The 14,994-nt window shown below is 34.4% G+C and overlaps 1 protein-coding gene and 1 pseudogene across 1 annotated transcript in view; one reads left to right on the forward strand and one right to left on the reverse strand.

The window, feature by feature from the left end:
• The window catches only part of LACRT (lacritin), a 618,678-nt gene that overhangs the window by 139,607 nt on the left and 464,077 nt on the right, over positions 1-14,994 (forward strand). The window lies entirely within an intron of this gene.
• LOC101402275 (olfactory receptor 9K2-like) lies at positions 912-2,372 on the reverse strand (annotated as a pseudogene).

Genomic DNA, 14,994 nt, shown 5'->3' on the forward strand with positions numbered 1-14,994 from the left:
AATGAGGTTACTTACACCTGGGCCTACCACAGACCAGGACATGTGACAAAGGTAGTTAATAAAATTAAACTAATAAATAAATATTCAGAGGCATACATGAGTAAATTTTGGATCACAATCTATTTTGATGAGAGCTTTGTTCATATCCCTTTATTAAATATTCCTCACAATAATTAACAAAGGAAAATATTAGGAAGATCCAAATTGAGGGAATGATGCTTAAAAATGTTTGCATATCTCTATCTCCCACTTTGGTGCTCTATGCTATGTTCCAGAAACAGCAGTGCATCAGAGCTCTCCACAATGTCTGACACACACGATATATAACTTTCCATGTTCATGCATATAGTGAAAATTAATTATTGTTTTTTCCTTCATATTATGACTTCTTATCAATATAACATATATAAAATCCTTGATTCAAAGTAAAAATTTAATAACCACTTTACATACTAAGGAAATCAATTATAAAATTGGGATATGTTTCATTTAAAAAAATAATTTGGGCATTATCATAACTTATCAATGATTGTGTGTAACAGGAGGAGCAATTCCAAAGACAAATATCAGTCAAAATATTGTTTAAACATTATAATAAAACAAAAATACCGTTCAGCGGAATGCCATAAATAGAAATCAGTTCTGTGAAATAAAATGTTATTTGAAATCAATGGGAGGGTTTGTCTTGAAAAACACTTCTCTAATGTCCAGTATGTCTGCCATATCCAGGACGTTCAGGATTAACAATTTGTCAATGGAAAAAAAAAAAAGTAATATATGAGAAGGGCACATCACCTCAAAAAAGCTTCCGATAATGTTTTGATGATATTTAGGAGAAAAACGTTCCTTAATGGCCACCAAGGAGTATGAAATAAACATCTACAACTCCTTTGGTGGAAAAGAAATAATAATCAAAGAATAGTATTTTTCTTCTCTAGTAGTTTCTTTAGTGCCTCTTTGACATCTTTGTTTCTCAGAAAGTAAATCAAAGGATTTAACATGGGAGTGACTAAGGTGTAACATAAGGAGGCCACTATACTCAGCTCAGGAAATCTGTCAGGAGTGAGATACATAAAAAAGACAGCACCATACAGCACACTCATGACTCCTAGGTGAGAGCTGCACGTGGAGAAGGCTTTCTTACGTCCCTCACTGGAGCGTGTCTTTAGAACTGTGGACACAATATACATATAGGACACAATAATGACAATTACGGTAGGCAAAATAGTAATGCCACATAAGAGAAAAGAAATCACCTTACGAATGTAGAGATCAGAACAAGAAATCCTCTGAAGCAGACGGTCATCACAATAAAAGTGATTGATGGCACAAGAAGCATAAAAGGATGCAATAAATGTTGTTCTGTTGGGAAAAATTGCAGTGATGCAGCCACAGAAATAGAAACCAGCCACCAACTGAAAATAGAGACGTGTTGACATCTGGACAGAGTAGAGGAGTGGGTTGCAGATGGCAAGGAAGCGGTCCTAAGCCATGTCTGCCAGGAGAAATGGCTCAGTCACAATGAAGAGGACAAAAAGGAAGAGCTGGATCACACAGGCTGTGAAGGAGATGGACTTGCTCTCATACCAGAAGTTGTTCATTGCAGCGTTATTCATAATAGCCAAGACTTGGAAGCAACCTAAGTGCCCATCAAGGGACGAATGGATAAAGAAGATGTGGTATATATACACAATGGAATACTACTCAGCCATAAGAAACAATGAAATCCAACCATTTGTGACAACATGGATGGACATTGAGGGTATTATGCAAAGTGAAATAAGTCAGAGGGAGAAGGTCAAATACCGTATGATCTCACTCATTAAGTAGTAGATAATAACAGCAATAAACAAACACATAGAGACAGAGATTGGATTGGTGGTTACCAGAGGGGAAGGGGGAAGGCGGGAGGGCAAAAGGGATAATTCGACACATGTGAGTGGTGATGGATTGTAATTAGTATTTGGGTGGTGAACATGAAAACACGATGTAATCCATGCAGAAATAGAAGTATAATGATGTACACCTGAAATTTATACAATGTTATAAACCAATGTTAACACAATAAACAAAAAATTAAAAGTTAAAAAAAAGAAGTTGTTCATAGCGTTGGGTGCAATAACAGACAAATAGAAGAGATCAATGAAGGAGAGGTTGCCTAGGAAGAAATACATTGGTGTGTTCAGCTGGGGATCAGTCATTATTACGACAATCATCCCAACATTCCCTCGAAGGACCATGGCACATAAGAGCAGAAATAGCAGGAAGAGGAGTATATGGAGCTCTGGGCGGACCCTGAAGCCGACAAGAATGAAGTCAGTCACTTCTGAGTAATTACTTGTTCTCCTGTCACCCATGGCAGAAACCTGCTGAGAGGCACAATGCAAAAGAAACAAATGAACTCTTGGCTTGGATTCTAGCTACAAATAATCTCTTACAGTATTAGGATTTACAAGACTATTCTATAATCATTATTCCTTTTAACCTTACAAAATTAGTGTGACTTAAATTTAAGCCAATTCCAACTGATGATGAATCAAAAGGTTAGTTTTATGCCCCAATTCCTACAAGTGGTGGAATTAGATCCTTTTCCTTTGAGTGTAACACAATGCCTTTCTACCCAAATGCCTTTTACCTTTGTATGTATTCCTTCTGTATGCATTTCCAAATCACAATTTATGCGCTAAATTCAATGTCAAGAAAAACTGATTGGAACAGAGCACAAATAATGTAATAAAAGGCATTTGGGAAGCAATTTTGGTGTCTGGGATTGGAGATAGAGGGGGCTTCAGCAGTCTAGTTTAGGAAAGCTTAACTTAGAGGCTGAATTTAGAGTACCAGCGGATAAAAGAAAGTGACTACATTTGAAAACTATTTAAAAGGTGCAATTACTTTTTGTGGGTAACGGAAAGTTTGGATTCTGATATATTTTGTGCACAACAAACACAAAAATTATTAGCACTCACATGCTAGGATTTCTCTCCCAGATGGGCCTCCTAAGTCTCTTCATAAAGACAATCTCCCTGCATTTCCTCAGTTCATAGCTCATAGTTTCTTAAGAAGCAGCCTACAGATCATCTACATAGAAGAATGACTTTAGAAATGGATACTGAACACAAGATACATATGAAGGAATTGTTGCTTGCATTCTTATTTACTCTGGATATGACTTTCACAGTCATCATTAATTCATTCACTAGACAGCTCAAGTAAGATTTTGAACTCCTTGTATGAACAATATGGTCACTCTTTCTCTCCCCTCAGGGTTTTATGTGCACCATTTTGCCTGGAGAATATTAATAATAATAGCAAACATTTATGTGGCACTTTTTTATGCCAGACACTTTTCCCAATGCTTTAGTAGCTCATTTAATCCCTACAACAATCATATGAGGCGAATACTATAATATTCCCCAGTTTACAGATGAAGAAACTGATATACAGAGAAATGAAATCTGTTAAAAGCCACCTATTAGGTAAAGAATCAGAATTTGAAGCCACAAAATGTGGTTCCAGAATCCCTGCTCCTGATCACTGCCTGACACCACCTGTGATAAGGACTCCTTCCTGTTCTTTTGCCCGAGTTACTTCGACTTGAACTTCAGAGTTCAGTAAAGTTTCTTATCTTCAAAATAAATTCCCCAATTCTTCAACCTGGGTTAAAACATCTCTACATACATCACTCTTCCTAGGATAGTAGTTATTATCACCATCTTTTCTATCAAATATTAATAATTCCTCACTTGACAATAACTTCCTTAAAATCAAAACTTCATCCTCCATACATTTTTAGCAGAATGTTCTGTGTCTGGCAAATGGCAATTATTCAGTACATATTTATTATATAGATAAAAGTTGAATGATAATTGAGCTGTAGAATCAGAGAAAAACTTGAAGACTCTGTAATACTGCAGTGGTGAGCATGGGTTTAGGTTTCAGCAGAGGTGAGTTCCAGTGCTGCTTCTCTCATTTTCTAACTGGGACCTTGGACCAGTTACTTATGTAACTTACTTACATCACTTGTATCACTTACTTATGTTACTTCCTTAAGTTACTGATGTAACTTTTGCCAAGTTACTATACGACTGCATCCTCATATAAAGGAGGGAAAAAATTATATAATGCTCAAAGTTTTCTTGGGGGTAGACAATGAGATAATGCATGTCAATCACTTAGCACCATTTATGGCAAAGTACTCGATAAATATTGGCCAGTATTATTTTTATTTTATCTTTCTGTGCTCAACGCTACAATGCACACCAAAATCATGAGTACTAATTAGGCTTAAAATTGATAATATTTATATGGACTTTTTTGGATAAACCACTCTAAGTTGAGGAAAGGAATCACAGAAACTGCAAAAGTTTAGAAAGAATAAAGAAACGAGAGAAATTTAATAATTCGCTGAGAAAAAGGTGGTTAATAGGAAAATGGCATGGTACATTATTTTCAGATTTTTATTAGTCACCAGCTCCATCAAAAATTAAATTTGCAAATAATTGTATTATAAAGGAGGAAGATTTCAGATACATTATACTTAGGCTCTGGGGAGATGTAAGATATTTAAGCAGTGAAAAGAGAGCCTGAAGTAGTCATGAAATATTTTTTGAAAAATAATATGTCTTACTTATATTCCTTTAGTCTCACCTAGGAGCAACGACACAGATTATTTTAATTTTCAAGATTTATTCCTATTAAAATCATTCTTATATTAATGTTTATGAGTAACGACATTTATACCTAGAAAAGGGAAAGTTTTTCCCAGAGTAGCCAGCAAACAAGTAGTCAGTTTGTGACTTATTATTAGTCAAAAACTCACATGTTTTAAAATTTACTTTTACCTTGTATTATTTGGTAATTTGTCAGGTTCTGTAAATGAAGCAGCGGAATTTGACATTTTCCTCTTGCTATGGTTTTAATTCTAGAAAGGGTAAACATAAAGGTAATTAGTGGCTATGTTACAAATACTGGTACTGAAAAATCATCACATTGGGATAAAATGAAACCATCCCCGCCCCTGAAATTTCCAAATGCATCTTCATTACCCCAGTTGTGGATTCTTCCCATAGAGAAATTGGACATATTTTCCTTACTGCTCTGTTTGAATAACTGTCCTTTTTTTTAGTAGTTAATTTCTTTAAAAATGCTGTAGGCCTTTACAGAAGAGAGACAAGGTGAATTTTCTAAATGATGCTCTGCTACAACTGAAATAATTCCAGGAATTATATCCTATGGTTATGCAAAGTGAACCGGAGGAATCAGTTTGCAGAATATTCTCTCTGTGGCCTTTTATGAATGCTTGAATCCTTTTAAAGGAGGAAAGTAGATTGTCTTGACTATATAACTACAGGCCTTGAGACATATGGAATCCCTTATAATCAGCTGAAACATCAGTGGCAGTTCTCCATAATGGCTTTGGTTTTGGCATAACAGTGTAACTTTTTCAAATAATTGCAGCATTAAGATTCCCCCCAACTTCTGGGAGATAGTCCTCGGGGGAGAGAAGGAAGCATGTCACTTAAGATATCTAGGCTCCAGGGCCAAAGCCCATGAAGACCACAGAGATTCTAGATTAAAGAAGAAGAAGAAAATAAATGAAAAAGAAGAGCCTTAAGAGGAGTCAAAATGCATATTCACGTTTTTCCTTTCCTGGCTGTGTGAATCCTTTGGGATGGAACAAAAGGATTTTTCAATCTTGATTTCTTCACTGAACAAAAGCATTTCATTTCATCATGACAAAGTTTTTGGTAAGCAAATAAAAATAGTTATGAAAGGAAGTTCTATCCTTCACAATATAAGTTAAAGGGAAATTTTTGTTTCCTGTCATAAACTTCATTTCATTTTCACCCAAAACTCTCCAAATTCATTATTTAGCTATATTTTGTCAATGAAAATGGATAATAAGAAGTAGAATAGCATGAACACAGTATGGGTCAAAACCCATCAAATGCCCTCTAATGCTTTAAATAAAGGTTAAATGGTGATTGACTGGATCTAAAGTTAGGTTCACTTTGCAACTTGAATTGCTTTAAGGTTTTTTATCCACATGTCATATATTAAGTTAATAATTTCTCAACACTCACTGTATACCTTCAAAATAATTTTTTAAACTGTTCTATATCAGCCAAAAAATCTTAATTTGTATTTGATAAAAATTAAATCATTGAGTTAACTGCCTTAAACACACATTGTGTAACATAGTAAGGGAAAGATAATGAGTCAAAGGAAGAAAATAATGGTAGCTCATAAAGTCCTCATGTATGCAACTGCTTAAAGGTAATAGTTGGTATTTTTCTTTCCATATTCCCCTTGGTGTCAACAATATCCTCAGTACGCGGAAGTTGTTTACCTAGTAGGTGATGCAAATATTCATTGATGAAGGATCTGAGCCCTTATGGTCTGGCCATGTGGAATTGCTGTAGTTGTTCATTAATATTTAACCTCGCACATGGCAGTATTAGGAATTCTGGAAAATTCCCTGGGTTATACTATACTCCTCCTTGTCTCCTCTCTATCAATATATTTTGCTAATCAGTATCAGTTACCCAAAGAAATACAAAGCGTTTAGTTTACCTGTTGGTTCAGTGAAATGCATGGCCAGGAGGGAGGAGCAACTGTTGTGTCCCCTAGTAAAATTATCCCTCTGTTGGGAAGTGAGTATAATAATTCAGCAAAGCTCAATGTCATAGAGGCAGCAAGGAAAAAAAGTTGAGAGTGGCTAGGTAGGTTTTATAGTGGTAGCTCCCACCTGTACCCATTGTACTTGGGCCAATAGTCTGATTAGGAGAGAAATAGCCTTATATATTGGTTGATAACGCAGAGCACAGACCATATCCTGGATGACAGTTACTCAACTTTGTAAAGTTCTGACAGCCAGTTGGTCCAACAAGCGAGTCTTCAATAAGTGATTCCACCATTCCATAAGTACACTTGATTCTGTTTGACCAGGTGCATGATAATTCTATTGACTCCCATGGGTATCAGCGCATTGCCTTACTTCTCTTCTTGTAAAATGAGTGCCTTGCACCAAAGCACTAGCACAATATAGTATAACGAATAAGGCACATGCTGAGTCCTGATAGAGTGGCATTAACAGAAGCATGACCATGTACATGACCGTGTGTCTACTGATCATGAGTATTATACAACCAATGAAACATATTTATATTCATAACATTTTACCAGTATATAATTATTCTAGGAAGATTGAACATTTCTTTTTGATTAGACAATTAACCATATTGTGGACTTGCAAAACAGGGCCACTCGTGTAACTATGTTAAGCTAATTAAACACAGGGAACACAACAATTGTAACTATTTACATCATCACTTCTCACTTATTACTGCCATGTCATCATGGATGACAAGACAAGGGAGCAGCCGTATTAAAAACTCAAGAAATATTTGGAACTCTAAATCATCCTTTTAAAGTTTGTTTTCCTTCTAAATTTTGAATCTTAATTAGGGTAAAGAAATACCAAAAATATTATCAAAGGTGGTTGGTCATTACATGAACATTTTAGCATAGGTCATAGATGTTTTGAGATAAATATTTAGTGATATGTCTGACAAATGTGTGAGACTGGTACACTAAAAACTAGAAACATTGTTGAAAGAAATTACAGAAGACCTAAATAAAGGGAGGGTATACCATAATCATTAATTGGAAAACTCAATATTGTTAAGAGAGTAATTATAATCAAATTGATTTATAGATTCAATTTAGTTTGAATCAAAATCTCAACAGGTGTTTTTGGTAAAATCAACAAGTTTACCCTAAATTTTACTAGAAATGCAAAGGAGCAGGGATAGCCAAAATAACTTTGAAAAAGAACAACAAAGTTGGAAGCCTCACTAATTTTAATATTCTAAGTCTTACTTCTAAGACTTTTTAAAAAGCTACAGTAATCAAAACAATGTGGAATTGACATCAAGACATCAAAATAGACCAAAGGAAGAGAGAGTCCAGAAATAGATCAACACTTAGACGGCAAATTGCTTTCAGCAAAGACACAAAACCAATTCAGTGGAAAAAAAGAAATATTCAACAAAAATGATGGATAAATTGGATATTTATATGTAAAGATGAGATTTATTCTTACCCCTCACCACATACAAAAATTAACTCAAAATGCATCATAGGAATAAATGTAAAACCTAAAATTATAAAATTCTTGGAAATCTAGGAGAAAATGTTTGTGACTTTGAGTTAGGCAAGAATTTCTTAGACAAAACATCATAGAAAAATCAATAAACAAAAATGATTAATTTTTGAAAGACACTATTAAGATAATCAATGGCAAACAACATATTTGATAAAATATTTGCAAATTACATATCTTTCTTAAGAACATCATCCGGAATGTTAAAATCTCAACAAATAGAAACTGATCAATACAATGAAATTTGACCAAAAGAAATGAATGTACACTTCATCAAAGTAAATATACAAATTTCCAATAAACACATATGTTCAACATCAATAGTCATCAGGAAATGCAAATTTAATCAGTATTTTATGTCTTCATTTGTAAATGTGAATGGACTAAACTAACTAAAGAAAATCTACTAAGAGAAAATTTATAAGGTGAAAAAAGAATCTGGAAAGAAACTGACCAATATAGGAAAATATAAAAAGCAAACCAGATGGGAGGAAGATAATTAGAGAATTGAATAAACACTGAAAGTAAGAGGGTTGCAAAGGAGAAATAGAAAACAAAATGCAAACAAAAAGGCAGATGCAAAGATATTAATAATATATTAGGTAGGATTCTGGGGAAAGTCATTAAACACACACAGAATGATACTATTGTAATTTTAATACATTTGGATTTCAAGTGTACCAAAAGAAATCAACAATAATCCTTGTTTCATGCTACACTATCAACTTCGGGTCACATATGGACATTAACCATGTGATTACCGGCTCTCATAGCTGTGTACTTCCATTCAAGGTAGCATTCTGATGCCCTTGTTTATCTGTCAGTTGCTAACATTTAATATAATTTGAGTACATACATATGCCTTCCTAATTATTTTAATTTTTTTTTACTTATTTTAGTTGTTTTCCAAATGAAGAAAAAGATAAAACCCCAGAAAAAATCCTTGACAAAATAGAGATAACTAATTTACCTGATAAAAAGTTCAAAGTAATGGTCATAAAGATGGTCACTTAACTCAAGAGAAGAATGGATGAACACAGTGAGAACTTCAACAAAGAGACTGAAAATATAAGAGAGTACCCAACAGAAGTTGCAGTGCTGAAGAATACAATAAGTGAACTAAAAAATACACTAGAGTGATTCAACAGCAGATTAGATGAAGCAAAAGAATGGATCAGTGATCTTGAAGACAGGGAAGTGGAATTCACTCAAACAGAGTAGCAAAAGATGAATTTTAAAAAGAGAAGATAGCTTAAGGTACCTATGAGACAACATTAAGAAGAACAACATTTGCATTATACGGGTCCTAGAGAGAAAGGGGCAGAAAACTTATCTGAAGAAATAATGGCTGAAAACTTCCCTAACCTGGAGAAGGAAACAGACATCCAGATCCAGGAAGCCCGGAGAGCTCCAAATAAGAGGAACCCAAAGACATCCTCCCAAGACTCATTATAATTAAAATGTCAAAATTTAAAGATAAAGAGAGAATCTTAAAAGCAACAAGAGAAAAACAACTTGTTACATACAAGAGAACCCCCATAAGACCACAAGCAGATTTTTAAGCAGAAACTTTGCAGGATAGAAGGAACTGGCACAATATATTAAAAGCACTGAAAGGAAAAGATTTCCAACCAAGAATAATCTACCCAGCAGGATTATCATTCAGAAATGTAGGAGAGGTAAACAGTCTTCCAAACAAGCAAAAGCTAACAGAGTTCATTGCCACTACTGACCCTACAAGAAATGTTAAAGGATCTTCTTTAACCTGAAAAGAAACGGCACTAATTAGAAACAAGAAAACCTATGAAAGCAAAAATCTCACTGGTAAAGGTAAATATATAGTGAAATTAGTTAAAGGTTAAAAGACAGAAGTAGTAAAAACAACTATAATAATTAGTTACAGGATACACAAAATAGAAGATGTAAATGTTATATCATAAACTTATCAACTTAAAATAGACTGTTATATATATATGTTGTGTGTGTGTGTGTATATATATGTACTCATATGTGAGCCACATGCTAACCACAAAGCAAAAACCTACAGTAGATACACAAAAGATAATGAGAAAGGAATCTAACAATAACACTAGAGAAAGACATCAAACCATAAGGGAAGCAAGCAAGAGAAGAAGAAAGAAATAGAGAGGAACTACAAAATAGCCAGGAAACAATTAACAAAATGGCAATAAATACATACTGTAATAGTTACTTTAAAACAGAGTGGCTAAATGGATTAAAAAAGCAATTACATCAGTGCATAGACTGTGAAGACAGGTAGTCAACAAGAAAATATCTGCCCTAAATGATACATTAGACCAGACGGACTTAATAGATATATAGAGAACACTGCATCCAAAAGCAGCAGAATATACACTCTTCTCAAGTGCACATGGAACATTCTCCAGGATAGATCATATGTTAGGCCACAAAATAAGTCTCAACAAATTTAAGATTGAAATCATACCAAGCATCTTTTCCAACCACAATGGTATAAAACTAGAAATCAATTACAAGAAGGAAACTGGAAAAATCACAATTACGTGGAAATTAAACAACACACTACTTAACAACGAGTGAGTCAATGAAGAAATCCAAAAATACCTCGAGACAAATGAAAACACAACATACCAAAATGTATGGGATGAAGCAAAAGCAGTTCTAAGAGGCAAGTTCATATTGGTAACTGCCTACCTCAGGAAATGTCCCCAAAAAAAATGCACCCCATGTTCTTTGCAGCATTATTTACAACAGTCAAGACATGGAAACAACCTAAGCATTCATTGATGAATGAATAAAGAAAATGTGGAATATATATACAATGGAATACTACCCAGCCATAAAAGAAGAATGAAATCTCGGCATTTGTGACAACATGGATGGACCATAGGGTATTATACTAAGTGAAATAAGTCAGACAGAGAAAGACAAATACCATAGATTTCACTTATATGTGGAATCTAAAAAACAAACATAACAAAACTAATAGATACAGAGAACTGATTGGTGGGCTTGAGGTTGGGGGGTGGGCAAAATGAAAATGGGTGAAGGGGGTCAAGAGATACAAACTTCCAGTTATGAAATAAAGTATTCATGGGAATGTAATGTACTGCATGGCAAATATAGTCAATAATATTGTATTGCATATTTGCAAGTTGCTAAGAGAACAAATCTTAAAAGTACTCAGAACAGGAAAAAACATTTTTGCAACTTTTTGTGGTGACAGATGTTAACTAGACCTATTGCTCTGACCATTTCACAGTATATACAAACATCAAAATACTGTGTTGTACACATGAACTAATATAATGTTATATGTCAAATATCCCACAGTAAAATAGAAAGAAAGAAATACATAGGTGTGTGAAGTCTGGAGGCTATTTTAATGACAACTAACATGCTGATATTTCCCACCACCCTGATCCTGCAGATAAGCAAGAAGAGTAAGAATAAGAGAATCTGTACTTCTGGAGACATTCTGAACCCCAGCAGAAAAATCTCAGTCACCTCTGAGTAATTCTTATCAGTTCATTCTTCATAACTGAGACCCATTTGAGAAAGTGAATGATGATCATGAAGCCTGTGGAAAGCCTTGCCAACTTTTGGTTCTTGAAGTTCCCAGTAAGAGAAAAAAATGCTAATAGAAAGTGAAGTTTTCTTGGCAACATATCTGACAGAATAGCTTTACATTTAAAAGTCCCAGTTACCAAATATATTGCATATAATATTTTCTAGTATATTTGTGTAACTATGATATAAGAAATGTAAATGGGCAAAGGATGTCTGGGACAGTGAGAACATCAGTCATTTTATGCTTTTGTTTAGAGCTTTCAAATCAGATGGACTGTGTCCAAATTTTACCACTTTCAGTCTGTGAGAATCTAAGATTACCAACACTTTCAATGCCTTGAAGTCCCCTTATATCAAATGGAAGAAACTAATAATACCTACTTTATACAATTATTGTGAGAATAAGTTGAAACTGAGTATGAAAAGCAATATTTACAGTTAATAGAACATCTTAAAAGCACAATAAATGTTAACCAAATTCAACAAGCAAACAAGCGCATAAAAAAATTATTTTTGCTTTAGGAATGAGAAATTGGGTGAAAATATAGTACAGTTGCTTTTCCCACCACAACATGCAGTTAATTTGGCTGTCTTAAAACATTCTGTTATTTAAAATATATTAGGAAATTTGGGATTACTGTTTCATGAGGTAGAATGAAGCCTCAGTCTTAAAGAAAGTCATCTGAAATGATAAATCAAACTCTTACCTCCTACACTAGCCATACACTGTTCAACCTCCACCTCCTACTTCAGAACAGCAAATCTCTGATTGCTAGTAGCTCTCTGCTCCCTTGTTGGCAGCCAAACACCAGCACGTCTTCTTCCTTTTACTGTCAAGCATTAACATCCTAGACACTTGAATTATTCTGTTTATATGGAAGAATTATGGTTGAAGTACAACACTAACTTCCCCTACAAGAAGTGGTTTTTCCTTGTACATGTTGTTAATTAAACTGAAGACATTAATGAAAATAAAAAGGGCAAAAAAATTTTCTATTACATAGGTTTTTCTCGTTGCTTTTTTTACCCAACTATCAGTCTTAATGTCAAACACTAGACAGGTATACAGAAAAACATTAATAATTTTTAAGATATCTGAAAAATTAAATCAAAGTGGAAAAAAAAGAAATATTTTAATTCTGTGTTCCCATTACTATATTTAATTTCTGAACAACAACAAAAATTCCTTCTCTGCAAGGAACTTAATGTCATATTTGAAGTCATATTTTTATTTAGAAATTTTCATAAAATTAAAAGTACAATAGCATCAGAAGAAGCGAAACTTATTTAGCTTCTATTACTATTTTATTGTGAAGTCAAAATATCTCATTAGTTAAAATTTTGGCGTTTTAATTCCCATAAATCGGAGTCTTAATCCATATCTTGCCACTCACTGGCTGGCTAATATTGGGCAAACTGTTCAAATTCCACGAGCCTCAGTTTTCGCAACATCAAAATATGTTTTAAAACATCTACCAAACAGAATTACTGTTGTAAGGACTAAAGTGAGTGATGTATATAAATTAAATGAAATATGTAGCACCTGGGAAAGAGAAAGTGCTCAATAAATAATGGATATATGAGACATCGAACAGAAAAATAGAAATTTTTGCTAAATTAAGAAAATTACCTTCAGAAAAATGTATACTTTTTAAAAACCAGGTACAGTAGTCCCCCCTTATCTGCAGGGATATGTTACAAGACCCCCAGTGGATGCTTGAAACTGTGATAGCATGGAACCCTATATATACTATGTTTTTTCCTATGCATACATATTTGAGGTGCAACAGCAAAACTATCACTAATTTTTTTCCTTCTTCACAATTTCACAGATAGAAGATTCATTCTTACCATAGATCTTAGCAACCTCAGCATATAATTTTTTTCTTTCACCTTTTCACTTAATAGAAGAATGTTCACCTTTTCACTTAAAGGAAGCGCTTTACGGCTTCTCTCTGGCATATCTGAACTGCCAACATCACTACTCTTGTGCTTTGGGGCCATTATTAAATAAAATAAGGGTCACTTGACCACAAGCACAGTGATACCATAACAGTCGTTTTGATAATTGAGATGGTTAATAAGTGACTAATAGGCAGGTAGCACAGACAGAGTAGATATGCTGCACAAAGTGATGACTCACAGCCTTGGCTAGATGGAGCAGGATAACAGGAGATTTCATCACACTACTCTCAACAGTGTGCAATTTAAAACTTATGGATTGGGGGCCGGCCCAGTGGCTTAGCAGTTAAGTGCCAGCGCTCCGCTGCTGGCGGCCTGGGGTTCGGATCCGAGGCGCGCACCAATGTACCGCTTCTCCGGCCATGCTGAGGCCGCGTCCCACATACAGCAACTAGAAGGATGTGCAACTATGACATACAACTATCTACTGGGGCTTTGGGGAAAAAAAAGGAGGAGGATTGGCAATAAATGTTAGCTCAGAGCCGCTCTTCCTCAGCAAAAAAAATGAGGAGGATTAGCATGGATGTTAGCTCAGGGTTGATCTTCCTCACAAAAAAATAAATAAATAAAACTCATGGATTGTTTATTTCTGGAATATTTCATTTAATATTTTCAGATTGTAGCTGAAAACAGGTAACTGAAACCATGGAAACTAAGGGGGGACTACTGTACCTTACTCAAGATCCAGAAGATTCCAAAGATTCTTCATTGAAGAATTTTAACAGTTGATTGTTCTTTAAAGAAAGCATTCAGGAAAGTGTAGATAATTACAAACATGCTTCACAGTATATATTAGATGTATTCAACTATCTGAGAACCCTTAGTAAGTGAATCTATTTATTTCTAAGTCTCATGTACCTCATTTTTACTCCTTAGAAGCAAAAGAGAATCTTAGACTGGGTCTTCAGTCTGAACCTCAAGAAATATCTTACTCTTTACGTTATGCAAAGACAGAATTGAAAATTCCTCCTATGTATTATCTGCCTTAAGTTCTAAGTCTTTTGATCTAGCCATATATATATACAGTATATAGCATATATATAGTTATTCTTAAAACCAAGAAAGTAAATTAGAAAAATATATATAAATGTGGTCTGTTTGAGCCGTAATAAGGTCCCTGGAGGTCAATTAGGTCATTTTTTACCAAACTCCACCATTCCTCAGAATCTTCTGGGAGGTTTTGTTTTGCTTTTCTCTTAAATTGATTCCTGGATCACATCACATTATTAGTTAATCTAAATATTGAAAATTTTCTATTAATGACATGAGTATGGGGAAGCATTCACTTATTTTTTCAG

The sequence above is a fragment of the Ceratotherium simum genome, chromosome 17, assembly GCF_057802395.1.
Source record: "Ceratotherium simum simum isolate JZ-2026a chromosome 17, ASM5780239v1, whole genome shotgun sequence".
Taxonomy (NCBI): Eukaryota; Metazoa; Chordata; class Mammalia; order Perissodactyla; family Rhinocerotidae; genus Ceratotherium; species Ceratotherium simum.